The 14711-nt window shown below is 50.5% G+C and overlaps 2 non-coding genes across 2 annotated transcripts; both read left to right on the top strand.

The window, feature by feature from the left end:
- Positions 1 to 339: 339 nt before the first annotated feature.
- On the top strand, positions 340 to 411 carry TRNAA-UGC. The gene has a single exon. It is a non-coding gene; the product is annotated as a tRNA-Ala (tRNA).
- A 2350-nt stretch (positions 412 to 2761) lies between these two features.
- TRNAK-UUU lies at positions 2762 to 2834 on the top strand. Its single transcript has one exon. It is a non-coding gene; the product is annotated as a tRNA-Lys (tRNA).
- Positions 2835 to 14711: the final 11877 nt, after the last annotated feature.

Genomic DNA, 14711 nt, shown 5'->3' on the forward strand with positions numbered 1-14711 from the left:
AACACCTGGAGCTCCCCACAGCACTTCTGCCACCAGGGTCAGGTGTTGAGTGACTCACAGCGCCCCTCCCCTCCCATTCCCTTCCAGCAGGGGGTGGCAGCACCCCCCACCCATTGCAGGGGAGAGGGCTGAGTGCATCTCTGCACCCTGATCCCAGGGCACCCACTCTCTCTGCCCCACACATCGAATCTGGCCCTGCTGCAAAGTGACCCCTAAGAACCAGCAGCCTCCAGGACAGCAGGTTTGGCCCTCAGAGCAGGGAATGTGTCCCCAGGCTGCTCTTAGGCCACTGGATGGTCTGGTAATAGGAAAGCTCTGAGTGTAACTTGCTTCTTATCTGGGGATGTAGCTCAGTGGTAGAGCACATGCTTTGCATGTATGAGGCCCTGGGTTCAATCCCCAGCAGCTCTTTTTTCACCCTGCTGCTTTGCTCATGCCCAGAGGGCATGTGGCCCAGCAGTCTCCCTGCAGGAGTTTCAATCCTGCTCAGTGAGGGGCAAGTGCCAATTGCATGCAAGGTCTGGGGGAGGAGGGGGGGTTCTGCTCCTAAGTCACCTTGGTACATTTAAGATTCCCACCCGCTGTGCTGCTTGGGACAATGGTAGATGAGAAGGGCGTATCCTCCAGCACTGGAGGGAAAGGTCCCATCTGCACAGCCTGAGGGCTTGGCTACACTTACAAATTTGCAGCGCTGCAGCAGGGTGTGAAAACACACCCTCTGCAGCGCTGCAAATTGCGGCGCTACAAAGCGCCAGTGTAGTCAAAGCCCCAGCGCTGGGAGCGCGGCTCCCAGCGCTGTCCGTTATTCCCCACAGGGAAGTGGAGTACGGACAGTGCTGGGAGAGTTTTCTCCCAGCGCTGGCGCTTTGACTACACTTAGCGCTTCAAAGCGCTGCCGCGGCAGCGCTTTGAAATGCAAGTGTAGCCAAAGCCTGAGAGGCAAGGAAACCTAGGGGCAGTCAGTGCTCAGAGAGGAGAGAGGTCAGTGATTTACACCCACCAGGGGACACTGTCTTTTTGAGTATCACAGGTGTAGCTGTGTTAGTCTGGATCTGTAAAAAGCGACAGAGTCCTGTGGCACCTTATAGACTAACAGACGTACAGGAGCATAAGCTTTCGTGGGTGAATCCCCACTTCGTCAGATGAATGGAGTGGGAATTCTGTGCCTGGCTAGCCAACTACAAAAGCAGTTTCTCCTCCCTTGATGCTCACACCTCAACTGCTAGAAGAGGGCCTCATCCTCCCTGATTGAACTAACCTCCTTATCTCTACACTGATTCTTGCCTGAATATTTATACCTGCCCCTGCACATTTCCACGACATTCATCTGACGAAGTGGGGATTCACCCACGAAAGCTCATGCTCTAATATGTCTGTTAGTCTGTAAGGTGCCACAGGACTCTCTGTCTTTTTGAGGCGAGTGCAGCTTGCTTGGGATGGTGCTGACGATGGATAGAAAAAAGGCTGGAGTCAATGACAGACGAGACCACAGAAGGGGAAGGGGAATGGCAGCCCCAGAGAAGGTCCTGGGTGCTCAGATGCCCCAGTTATTGCACCCTGGCCTGTCGTAGAGAGAGAAAAGACACAGCGGGACACAGCCCCCTACAGTGATCCCATGGACAAGAACCTGGCTGGGAGTGGGGTGAAGGTTCCCGCTGGGCAAAGGGGAGCTGAAATCCCTCGGTGTCCTGGAATTTAAGCAATGGAAGCTTCAAACCCTGCACGGGTGTGGGCTGAGGTGCGTCAGCAGAAGGTTGGGCTGGACAGGGGCGGCAGGTTTGTATAATTTTTGGTGGTGCCCAGAATGGGACCAAGTCCTGCCCCACCCCCCACACACACCTGCCTAAGGCTCTGGGGTGGAGTTTGCTGAGGGAGGGAGAGGGGCTGGGCTCTGGGAGAGAGTTTGGGTGCAGGGGCTGGGCTCAGTCAGGGGGTTGGGGTGCAGGAGAGTGTGCAGCTGTGGGCAGAACAACTTGGGATTGCTTGGGGAAGCCACCTTTAAAAACACAAGTGTAACATGCTAGTTACATTTTAATAAGACCAAATTAAATGGTGCAGGACAGAGCCATCTACAGTCTATTGTCCTGGTCAATGGGAGCCATCAAGAGTCCAAACCACTATTAATGGCCCACACTTTGCATCATTACAACAGAACCTCAGAGTTATAGTTCATATTTCTAGTTTCAGATACAGGAATGATCAGTTCATACAAATAGGATGAACACACTCAGTAGATTATAAGCTTTGTAATGATACCTTACAAGAGACCTTTTGCATGAAGCATAGTCCAGTCACTTTATATTCACACTCATTAGCATATTTTCATAAAATCACATGGAGTGCAACGTCACAGCAGGGAAAGGGTTTTACTGCAGCACCTGGGAGCAGTTGAGTTTCATGTTCAGGCTGTGGTATGAGTTCCTCCAGGTTTCTCGTAAGCACACAGGGACCTTAGCGGGTGCTCTCGATACAGGAATGGCCCCGACACGATAAAGTGATAGAGATTGCATTTTCCTTTTTTATTTCTGTATTTCCAATGACATTTCTGTTTGTGATTTCGTTTTGCTTTGTATAACTGTGTTTTCTCCTGGATTTGATATTTAACTAAAAAAAGAATAAGGCCTCAGGGCACCGGATGGAGGAGCAGGCTGGGGCTAGGACTGCTAAGAGAGCGAGAGTAGCAGGTTTTCTGTATTGTTTCCTGCCCTCATTTTCATGACGAGTTTCTCTTCTGCACAAAAGTTGTTTCTTTTATATGTGAGCCTGGCTAGCTCAGTTGGTAGAGCATCAGACTTTTAATCTGAGGGTCCAGGGTTCAAGTTCCTGGTCAGGTGAAGCAGGACCCATTCCTCTTAAAATGGAAGAAGGCATCTCTCTATGGTGTTATTTGACCTTTTTTCCCCAGGACTTGGCTTTTCACTAGGAAGGGCCATGTACTGCCTGGGACTGAAGGGGCAACTTCCTCACATGCCCACTGGCCTCTCAAGCTGGATTAAGAAAGGCCTGTGGGGGAGCTGCAGCAAACTGCTGCAGGCCAACTTGGTGAGCAAATGCAGGGCTGCCCCCACAGGGTCATCCTCACCAGAGCTCAGCAGAGGTCTGGGGGTTCCCTATTGGTCCCATGGTGTAAGGGCAGCACTCGGGACTTTGAATCCTGAAATCTGAGCTGAAGTCTCGGTAGGATCTGAGGACAATTCCTGTGCCACAAACCCTGCTGGGTCTTCCAAGGCTCTGTCTTGCTTTCTCAAAGGCCATGAAAGCCTGTCTTTTGCCCTCTAGCTGTTGTGACTTGAGCACAAGAGGGGATGTTTGATCCAGAAGCCTGGCCGTGCCTGGAGTCCTGTAGGTGGGGATGCGAGCTCCATTTCCTCTGAGTCCTGAAGCTGGGCTGCAGCCTGGCCTAGGAGGCAGTCCTATTGGTTGACCTACTGGCCCAAAGTCAGTTGGGCGGCGTTGATGTTCCCCAGGGATGCTGAAGGGCCTAAGGGAGGGAGGCTCAATACTCCCCCCTATCAGTCAGGGCGGAAGAGGAGGGCTGCAAGCAGGGCCGGCTTTAGGTCGATTTGCCCGATTCCCCCGAATTGGGCCCCGCACCTGAGAGGGCCCCGCGCAGGCAGCGTCTGTCCCAGAAGCAGCAGCTGTTGTTGCTAGGCAACGAGAGACACTGGCCGGCTGAGGGCTGAGGCAGAGGCAGCCGCCTGGGTGTTGCAGGTCAGGAGGGGGGAGGGGGGAGAAGGCACATGTGCTTTGCAGCCTTCCTTCCCCTCCCCCACCCTCAGCACTCACCTGGAGGAGACGCCGAGGGGGCTTCCGGTCCGGTGGGAGACAGGAATCTCTGCCTGGACCTCACTCACCTGAGCAGCTGCTGGGGCTTCCAGCCGTGAGTGTTTGACCCTGTGATTCCCCGCAGGTTTGTAACATTGGGCTGGTTTTGTGGTTTTCGTGGTGTTGCTGTTTGAGGGTGACTTGCTGCCTGCCTGTGTCTGTTTCAAAACTAAAGTCGGGATCATGTAACCCAGGAAAAAAGCCCCGAGCCGGTACTTAGTGCTGTGAACTCCAGGTGAGAGAGAGAGGGAGGTTTGGAGGAGGAAACCAAATACATCAAGAGGGGAGAATGCGAAAGGTCTGCAACACGGCAGGCTGAGACTTATCTCTCCTCCCCCCGCTTCCCGGCAAGAGGGGAAACTGAGGCACGGAGTGATCTGATTCCCCTCTCCAAATTATTTTGCAAAGAAAGAGGACGGGGGCTCCTATCCAGACCAGTTCCCTTCCCATCAACTCTGCTTTCCCTGCTGCAAGATCTCTGTAGAGACCTCTGCCTGCCTGCGGGCAGCCCAGAGCCCTCTGACTCCGGGCCGCGGCTGGGATTTAAAGGACTCAGGGCTCCCCGCGGCTGCCAGCAGCCCAGAGCCCTTTGAATCCCAGCCCCTGGCCGCTGATTGCCCCCTCCCCAGACCCCTGCCCCAATTGCCCCTCAGGACCCCCACCCCCTATCTAAGCACCACTGGTCCTTGTCCCCTGATTACCCCCTCCCGAGACCCCTGCCCCTAACTGCCCCTTGGGACCCCAGCCCCTATCTAAGCCTCCCTTCTCCTTGTCCCCAACAGCCCCCTCCTGAGACTACACCCAACTTCCCCCCAGGACCCCACCCGCTACCTGTCCCCTGATAAACCTCCTGGACTCCCATGCCTATCCAATTGCTGCCTGTCCCCTGACTGCCCCTCCGAACCTCTGCCCCATCCAACCCCCACTGCTCCTTGTCCCTTGACTGCCCCCCGGAACCTCCTACCCCTTCTCCAACCCCCAAACTGCTTACTGTGCCACTCAGACCAGCGTGTCTGGCTCCGTGCAGCTCCAGACAGTTGCTGCCATGCTCCCCCATGGAGCCCACAGCCCTCTCCCACCCCCAGCACCTGCCTTCCAGATTTGAACACCTCAAAATTCAAGCTCCGTCTGGGCAGCTTTTACTTCATTTCTCCCAAATCAGTTTCCCCTGCAAGGTGCCAACTGAAGGTGTTGGAAAACAGAGAGATCGGGTGGCCTCCTAATGCCTGGAAAAGAGACAAAGGCCAGAAGACGGAGTGTCAGTGCCTGTGCGGACTTCTGGGAAGTGCATGGTGTGGAAGGGGATGCTGTGATGCTTTGGAACAACTCCATACAAAGCCAGTCAGGACTTTGGGGGAGCCTCCTCTCTCGGAGCATACTGTCTCCAGGGCAAGAAGCTTACACCTTCCTGGGTCTGACCTCAGAGCATTCAGCTTGCCCTTCCACATCATGCACTTTCCACAGTGAGTCTGCCCAGGCGGGTCCTGGGGCAACCAGAGGTCCCTGCACCCCAACTCCGCAGTCAGATGTGACTCTCAGCCAGACAGTAAAACAGAAGGTTTGCAGGTAAATATGCCCAATGGTCTGGGATGAGATCTGAGTTACTACAGAGAATTCTTTCTTGGGTGCTGGCTGGTGAGTCTTGCCCACATGCTCAGGGTTTAACTGATCACCATATTTGGGGTCGGGAAGGAATTTTCTTCCAGGGCAGATTGGCAGAGGTCCTGGAGGTTTGTTGCCTTCCTCTGCAGCATGGGGCACTGGTCACTTGCTGGAGGATTCTCTGCACCTTGAGGTCTTTAAACCACGATTTGAGGACTTCAATAACTAAGACATAGGTTAGAGGTTTGTTACAGGAGTGGGTGGGTGAGATTCTGTGGGCTGTATTGTGCAGGAGGTCAGACTAGATGATCATAATGGTCCTTTCTGACCTTAAAGTCTATGAGAAGACGGGAACACAGTTTAAACAGAGCTTGTTGGTACAGAAAACAGAACCCCTCTGTCAGGTCTATCTTAGGGGGTGGGGAGCCCAGAACCAAGTTCTGGGTCTCTCCCCATTTCCCCAGCCAGCTCCAAACTGACACTCCCTCCTCTGGCCTCTGTGTCTCTTCCGGACAAGGAGGCCACCTGATCTCTTTGTCCCCAACACCTTCAGTTGGCATCTTGCAGAGGAAACTGAGGCACCCACACAGTATTCAGAGAAAATATTAACATTCCCACTTCATCACAACAAGTGCAACAAAATATAATACTGTATATTGAAGTAGGCAAGTGCTGCTTCTGACTTTCCACTTTTAATTGACCCTTGTAATCTTGTGGCACTGACGCGTTATAGCTTCATTTTATATCGGCTTACAGGGCAGGAGCGGGGGGGCACCACCATTTTGGGCCCCACCAAAAATTATACAAACCTGCCGCCTATGGCGTAGACATCTCGGCTCAGGCTCAATACCCGGCTCTGGGAGCCCTCAAGGTTGGGAGGGAGTTTAGCAAGCAAAAAAGGTAAAATGGCAGTGGAGTATTACCCTGGACTCAATGGCATTTCTCCATTGGTCTGTCTGCTTTGGGGCAGGGACAATAACACATCCTGCTGCATTCGTTATTTCAAAGGGCAGTTTAGGATTTTCATTGTCACACACGGTGCACAAAGCAGGACTCAACCCTCGGTGTAAACTAAATGAGCTGCCCACAGGTTCTGGCAGCCACAATGAGCCATTTGGTGTGAGAGCCCAGACCTGCCTCTGTCCCAGAGGAAGCAGGATCATCTGTGACAGGCTGGAACACTGACCTATCAGCTCTTAACTCCCAAACTTTCAGTAAGTCTCTTATCAGTGCCTGTGAGTATAATTTAAACAACTATACTGGGCTGGACCAAAGAGCTCTGTGTTTTGTCCTCCCACAGTAGCCAATACCAGGTTGTCCAAGAGTTAATCAATAAGGCACGACTGGGAATTGAACCCAGGATCTCCTGTTTACAAGACAGGTGCTTTAGCTGGCTAAGCCATGGCGCCTGCCTGTGGCAACAGCACTGTGTCTGCCCACACCTGACTCCCTGCCATCCCCACTGGGGCCTGAAAAGCTTTGCTTGTGTTTGGATTCTGCATGTGAGGTTTTCCGTGTGTGTGTGTGTGTGTGTGTGTGTGTGTGTGTGTGTGTGTGTGTGTGTGTGTGTGTGTGTGTGTGTGTGTGTGTGTGTGTGTGTGTGTGTGTGTGTGTGTGTGTGTGTGTGTGTGTGTGTGTGTGTGTGTGTGTGTGTGTGTGTGACAGAGAGAGAGAGAGAGAGAGAGAGAGAGAGAGAATCTTTGGCCAAGTCTGCACTACAAGGTTACTTCAGCATCATTATATTGCTCAGATGTGTGAAAAACACACAACGCTCCCTCAGTCAGCAGTTTTTGGCTGGTGCACACACTGCAATACCACGTCTGGCGACAAAATTGCCCTGTTTTGGTGACAAAATAAAACCACCTCGACGAGAGGCCTAGAGCTTTTTGCAGCAAACTTAAAGTGACAAATGTCAGTGTAAATGCTGCTGGTCATTATATCCCCATAACTGGCCTCCACCAGTATCCCACCATGCCTGCCGTGAACTCACCTGCCCTGCATTCCTGCTACAGAGGCTGGGCCCCTCCCCTTTCATAGCTCCAGAAAGTTCTGACAGCTGAGCCACTATCTATACCGGGATTAGCTTGATAGAACTGCATTGCCAGCCTAAGTAATGTAATTACACCAACCTAATTTTGTAGTGTAGACCTGTCCAAAGAATCACACACACACCTTGGGAGCAAAACTTCATCTGCTCCTCTGCTTTATAGAATACAAACACGAAGAACACTTGTCAGGGCCCAGTGGGGATTGGCAGAGAGTCAGGTGTGGGCCATCTTTATCCCAGGAGAGATGGACTCTAAGGGTACGTCTCCATTGCAATGTAAGCCCAGGTGTGGCACGCTGTGCTCAGAGCAGCACCTGGAAGCCCCATATTCACCACTCTCATATAATGATGACATGGTTTGTTCAAAGTCTGCCTTGTGATGTATCATTTCAAAAGTCTTGATCTGTTGAACATTAATATCATGTTGGATTGTGTGTGCTCGCATTGGTTGGGAAGTTATGAAGTTTTGCTCTGTGTGTGTTACTGAGATATGTTATGAGGTTGGGAAATGCCCCCCACCAGCCTCTCAGGTGTGACAAGGGAGGAGCCAGACTCGCTGCTGGCCCATTGAAGGGATCCACACTCCCAAGGACTAGCCCAGGAACCGTGTACAATGCAGACTTCTCCGAGATAGCACGGAGACAATGGACACTGCTTGACTCACATCGTAGCAAAGGAGCTTCCTAGCAAGTTGGAAGAAACTATGAAAGAGGGGAAGAGACATCATAACTTGGCCTCTCTCCCCCACAACTCAGCAGGTGGAAACACACCTGGAGGACAAAGACTGAACTGATTCAGAAATCAGAAGAGAATAATAACAATAATACTTGCAAACCAAAGTCCCCAAACAGACTAGTATTAGTTTTTCAGCAGAAAATTTTCAGTTTGGGGAATTTTGTTTTCTCAGTCAGACCTTGCCAAGGGAAGCAGGGAGAAAATGTTTGAGTTGCCTCCTTCAGAACAGCTCGGCCTAGACACTAGCTCTGGTTCACTGCTCTGGCCTTGCTCGGGTTGAGGGTATTTTAATAATTTGGGCAGGTCCCAGGGTGTTTGGGGGAGATGATGAGGATGTTCCCTTTTGAGATAAAAACTAAGAAATACAGCACTAGAGAATTTCTTTTTTTAAGAAATCTGGGATTTAGACATTTTATTTAAAGCAAGGGAGTTCTGAGTTTCTGAGAAGGTTTTTGTTTGCAAGGAGCAACATTGTTTGATCTGTCATTGTACCAAAGGGGGAGATGGTTGTCTACAAAGGAGGGGTGAAAACTAAATGCATCCGATGAGGATAGGATTCGAACCCATGCAGGCAGAACACAATGGATTAGCAGTCCAGCACCTTAACCACTCGGCCACCTCATCTGAGTTGTTAGAAAAAGGACTGGAGGAGAAATCTAAGGTCAGCAGAGCTAGGGACAATAAGGAGTTTTTAAATACTAAGCAGAAGCAGGGGCTGAATGAGCTCCCCCCTCACATCTAGTGAGGAGCTGGGGGAAAGACTTCAGGAACAGACCGTGTTTGCACAGACACACCTACTCTGCCTAGCTATGCAGCATGATGGGGCCACTTTCCCAAAATGACCAGTTTTGGCTGGTGGTGGGTTACAAATCACTTTAGGATTGAGTGGAATGAAATGTTATTATCCTTCCTGCATGAGTGAAGGGCAGCAGAACATACCTAGTCTGTCCTGATGGAGGGGTGGGTGGGTGAGGAATAGCTTTTATTGGACTGCATAGAAGTGATTGAGAACATCACCCTAAACCAGTGGTCCCCAAACATTTCACACTGTGCCCTCTTAGCCATGGCTGTGACCCCTCGGAAGCCGCGGTCATGTACCGGTGCTGGGAGTGGGGCTGTTGCTTGCTGGGGAGAGGGGTGCAGACAGGGGTAAAGGGGTCGAGGCTGAGCTGGGAGCCAGAGGCCCAGGCTGAGTGTGGGGTTGGGGAAGAGCTGGGGCAGAGTGGGGCTGAGTGCTGCTCCCTCCATGGGGGCTGGCTCAGGCCCTGAGGTGCCCCCATGAATGTTCCTCTGTGTCCCCCTAGGAGTCATGCCCCACATTTTGGGAACCACTGAACCCTACTCGCTAATCAGGGGCTAGTGATGCCAAAGCCCAGGGAAAGGGAGAACAAGTGCGGGGCCCCCAGCACTGGAGCCATGTGAAGGGGCGGCAGGAGAGGGGCAATGGCTGGTGGCCCAGGGAGTTGGGGGCACAGGAGGGGGCAGGAGTTAGGGGTGAAGGAGGTGCAAGGGCTGGGAGTGCAGGAACTAGCGGTAAAGGGGGAGTGGGAATCATCCAGGGGCAATGGGGAAGTGCCAAAGTACAAGCTTTGCCCAGGGCACCATTTTCCCTAATGCTGGTCTGAGCAAACAATTGGAAATGAGCCTTCAGTGAGACCAGAACTATCGTGTAGAAAAGTCCCTTTGTTAAGTGTTGGTGGCTGAGGGCTTAGGGAGATGGGTTAAAAAACAACGGGCGTCTTTCTGTGGAGGTTTGATTCTTGCCTGCTAGGCAAGGTTGGTGTGTGGTGTCTCCATGGCTGCACTTTCTGTCTCTGATCTGCCACAGGGAGCCAAGTCTAGACATATTCAGAGGCTCTATGCCAGGGTTTCTCAAACTTCCTTTCACTGCAACCCCCTTCTGCCAAAAAAATCTTACTACATGGCCCTGGAAAGAGGGACCAAGCTCCTCCACACTGGGCAGAGGCAGGGGAGACAAAGCCTGAGCCCTGCCCCAGTTAGGGGAGGGCAAAACCAGAGCTTGAGGGATTCAGCCCTGGGTGGTGGGGCTCAGACTTTTGACTTCAGCCCCAGGCCCCAACAAGTCTAATGCCAGCCCTGGCGACCCCATTAAAACAGGGTCACATCCCACTTTGGGGTCCTGACTCTCAGTTTGAGAACCACTGCTCTATGCTGAGGGGAGAGAGTTTTCCTGTGGGTGCAGTTAATCCACTTCCCAAGAGGTGGCAGCGATGTCAGTGGGAGAAGCTATATCGGTGGGTGCGCAAGCTGTGGTGTTTGCCACATTTAAGAAGTTTAATCAAACCCCATTTTTCAAACCACTTGTGGTCTGGGAATTGCAAAGGACCTCGATGAAGCAGGGTTTGTCCTTCAAAGTCCTGGATATCATGAATCCATATTCCTGTTGCAATGGGGGTATAGCTTAATGGTAGAGTGCTTAATGGCGCATCAAGTGGTCCTTGGTTCAAACGCCAGTGTTCTCTTATAACCGTCTTTCTTTTTTTAAAAAAAAGGAAAACATTTTCATTTCCATTCTCCATTATGTTCAGGGGCTCCTCTATACGGGGGGGCTTGATATGAATGTAAACACTCAACATTTTGCTGTCCAAATGCACAAAAACCTAGCAAAGCTGTCCATCAGCTGAAATCAGTTCCAATCCTCTAAGTGTCTAGTTTATGTTTTCATCAATTAAACAAAGGTATCATATGAATGTACATTTGCAGATCCCTCTTCTCCAGGAGCTGTGCTGTGCAGAAGAACAAGAGCCACATCCAGCTGCAGTTCAGGAGTCTGATGACCAAAGAGCCACCAAATGTTCTGAGGGCTGGAGAAAAATGCCTTCTAGGGAGCTATTGAAGGAGCTCAACCTGTTTAGCTTATCAAAAGAAGATTGAAAGGTGAATTTACTGAAGTGTTGAAGTGCCTTAATGGAGAGAAAAGGTTGGGTATTAAAGGGCTCTTTAATCGAGCAGAGAAAAGCATAACAAGACCCAATGGCTAGAAAGTGAAAAGAGACAAATTAATATTACAAATAAGACACAAATATTGAACAGCGAGGATGATTTGCCACAGGAACAAGCTACCAAGGAAAGTGGTGGATTCTCCCTCTCCTGATGTCATTTAATGAAGACTAGATGCCTTTCTGGAATGTGTTGGCCTCAAAAGTAGCTATTGTGTCATACAGGAGGCCTGTGATATGCAGGGGGTCAGATTAGATGCTCTAATGGTCTCTTCTGGCCATCAAGTCGACTAATTTCTGAAAAACTGAGTGTAGCATTGGGAGCAGCGTCTGATGTTTTCCTGTCTAGTCGGCCTGCTTCCTAGAACGAATGCTCCTTGAGTGGGGTGATCCACAGGGAGTAGCTCAAACCTCCAAAGTGCCTGGCCAAGGGCAGGACATTAGCACAGCAAGGGAGGGGTGTGGCAGTGACATCACAAAGGCTTTTTGCAGGACCTCAGACTATTGGTCAAAGGTGGTGGGGAGGTGGTGACCTCACAGAGAGATGCTGACATCAGCCAGGCAGGACAGGGATGAGGGGCCAGGGAAACCTCAGAGACCCCTGTGGCTTTGCTTCAGCAAGTCTCCTTCTCCAGGTCTCTCTTTGAGCACTGAGGGAGTATTCGGGTTCACGTACGTGAGCGCCAGGAGGAACCTCTTTCGAGTTTTCTCCTTCCCTTTTAGTGATTTTACTAGAAAACAGCCGTCCCTGTTTAGAAGGTAAGAGCCTCCTCGAGGTTTGAAACCTGTTCAGTATGATCCATCTAGTGACAGTTGAATTTTAGGCATGGAAAACACGAGCTTAAGGAGGCAGAATTTTATTCTGCACTTGGGATTTTGTCCCTTAGAACCACTGGGGACATTATTGTTTGTCCTTTTTATTTCACCTTTTCCTCCATCCCTCCTCCGCTCCTTTCTCTTCGTCTCTTGCTTCTTTTGTCCTTTGTCCTGTTCCCCTCCCAACACCAGGAGGGGTGCATGTGTGTGTGTGTGTGTGTTGCGGGGGAGTTCTCGGCAGCTTCCACTGTGGGAGGGCCACCCAAAAATGTGGGGCTGAAATAGTGCTCGGGCAGTGATCCCCACCAGTGACCTGGGCCATCCTTTGGGCTCTCTGGTGAGAACCCTCAGCCTCCCGTCCTCAGTCTCTACCCTGGTTGGCTGAGCAGGGGGTTATTGACAGGGAGGAGACTCAGGTCCTTGTTGTTCTCTTTTAAGACCAAGTAAATAAGTCAGAACCAGTCATATGTTTGAAGAATTTTGCTGCTTCTCTGCATTAATGGTCTCTGAGCAGTTCATGATTCTCTCTAACATTGCAGTTCTCCTCAAATACTTGCTGAATAATTACTGTGCACTGTTGTTGGTCTGGATCACATCTGAGAGCACTTTACTCAGGTCATATAATGTTTGAAATTCAAAATCCGATGGTTAGTTTCAAAATCAGGGCTCTTGGGTCCTATTCCCAACTCTGCCCCTGGCCGGCTGTGTGACCGAAGACAAGTCAATTCTCCTTTCTCAGCCTTTGCTTCTCCCTCTTTCAAGTAGGGATAATAATGATCCGCTCCTACCTACCTCACGGTGGGTCGATGAAGGGGATCCATTAGAGAGTGTCACTAGGAGTAGTGCATAATATGAGGTGTCCTATCATGTTTACTCAGAGCAGATTATGACATAATAGAATAACTGAAATTGTCTCTTTTTATTTGTATTTTTTTATTTTGCAATTGTTAAGAGCAGCAACTACTTAGCTCAGACTGAAGCATCTTATCTAATGTTTGTGATCTAAGTGTCTCCTCTTTGTGTGCAATGAGACAATTTAACACACCGTGACAAACAGGAGATTTTTTTGTTTTGCCACAAAATATTTTTGCAAAGAACTTTCATCCCACTTGTTTTGATTTTGAGAAACAAACTGGTTTAGTCTGAAGGGGATTTTCTGACATTGAGCAGGTGCAGTGTGTCCCGTGACACCCGCCCGCTATACGCCGGCCCCTGCGGAGGGCGCCCTTCCTGCAGCTGCAGCCGGTTCTGCTGGCGCCCTGTGGTTGCCCTCGTTCGTCCAGGAACAAGCCTCAGGTGAGCTGAAAAGAATCCTGTCCAACCGAGTCTGGCAGCCGCCATCATGTAGCCAGAAGTCCCCACACCTGCCGGTGAAAAAAAACAGCCATCAGAAAGTGGTCCATTGTCTCATGCGGTGCCAGAGCCTGACACAGCGCCTGTGGGCAACCATTGCTCTGCACATGCCGGCCGTGAACACGCTGGCCGGTTCCCATGAAAGATGTGTCTCAGTACTTAAACGGTACCTGTGCCACTGGCAGATACTTTAAGGCTCCCGGCAGTGAGTTCTGGGGACGGTTGCTCACTTTCAGTGAATTTAACTGTATGTAACTGTATGTGCAGCTCTGTGCAGTCACATTTGATAGAAGTTTTGTAATTAAATTATACAAGAGGGTCAGGTAGAGAGTCTGCTACCACCACTATGTTTTGTCCCGCGAAGCCTTTACAGCCATTCTGAGGGGAAATGGGCCCTTTGCCCACAGAAATGGTCTATAGGGGATGGCTGCAGGCAGCAGGCGGAGAGATAATCTCATCAAAATGATTTGACTCCTGGGTAATGTAATCAAAATCACTAAAGGAATGTCCGGGGTTTCTATTGGCACTTAACTTGCCTGCCCCTGGCTGTCTCTGGTTGTACAAGATGGACGTGCAATCGGGGTTCAGTTGTGTAAAAAGGAGTAATCGCAGTGCAAGGGATGTTGGGCAAAAGAGAACGTTGTGTGTGATGATGTAAGGTTTTAAGGACCTAAACTGACACTCATGGTTTGTAAAACTCTTGTTTTGAAGGTTCAAGGTGAATTGGTTTGGTTCTGCTTTGTTGGTTTTTTTTTTTATAATGCCACTGAAAATCCATTTGAATCATTCAAAGGGCAAAACTGCCAGACACCTTTTGCCAGACACAGGTAACTAGTGTTGTTTGGGTTTGGGATTTAGCATTTAACCCTTAAGGTACCTCACTAATCTGTAAAGTTCAAGACCAGAGTTATGGCTGTAGTAAGGGGCAGCCAGAACCAGAAGGATGGAGAAAGAAACATTGGTTGGCCAGACGGACGGATGGACAAACCGAATAATTAAGCCTCTGTTAAAAAAATTCCACAAAAACGCTTAAAAACATTAAAAGGAAAAAAGGGGCAAAATGTTTCCCCGTTTACCAAAATACCTCAGCCTAGCTCTGCCCTTGGTGGTGGGGGGTGACAATTGCAGGGTTCACCTGGGGCGCCAGGTGCTGGCAGCTAGTCTAGGGCTGCCCCTGCCCGGAGGCCTTCATTCCTCCAGCCTGCGAGGACAGAGGGGGTGTCAGGAAGTTGCCCCTTCAATTCCACACACAAAACCCCTTCTTAGGAAAGGCAAAATCCTGAAGAGAAAAAGTCACATGAAGAAGGACTCCAGAGACAGAGCTTTTTAAGACCTTGGGGAATAGTTGAGTGCCTGACCAGGGATTTGAACCC

Source organism: Mauremys mutica, unplaced genomic scaffold, assembly GCF_020497125.1.
Source record: "Mauremys mutica isolate MM-2020 ecotype Southern unplaced genomic scaffold, ASM2049712v1 Super-Scaffold_100095, whole genome shotgun sequence".
Taxonomy (NCBI): domain Eukaryota; kingdom Metazoa; phylum Chordata; order Testudines; family Geoemydidae; genus Mauremys; species Mauremys mutica.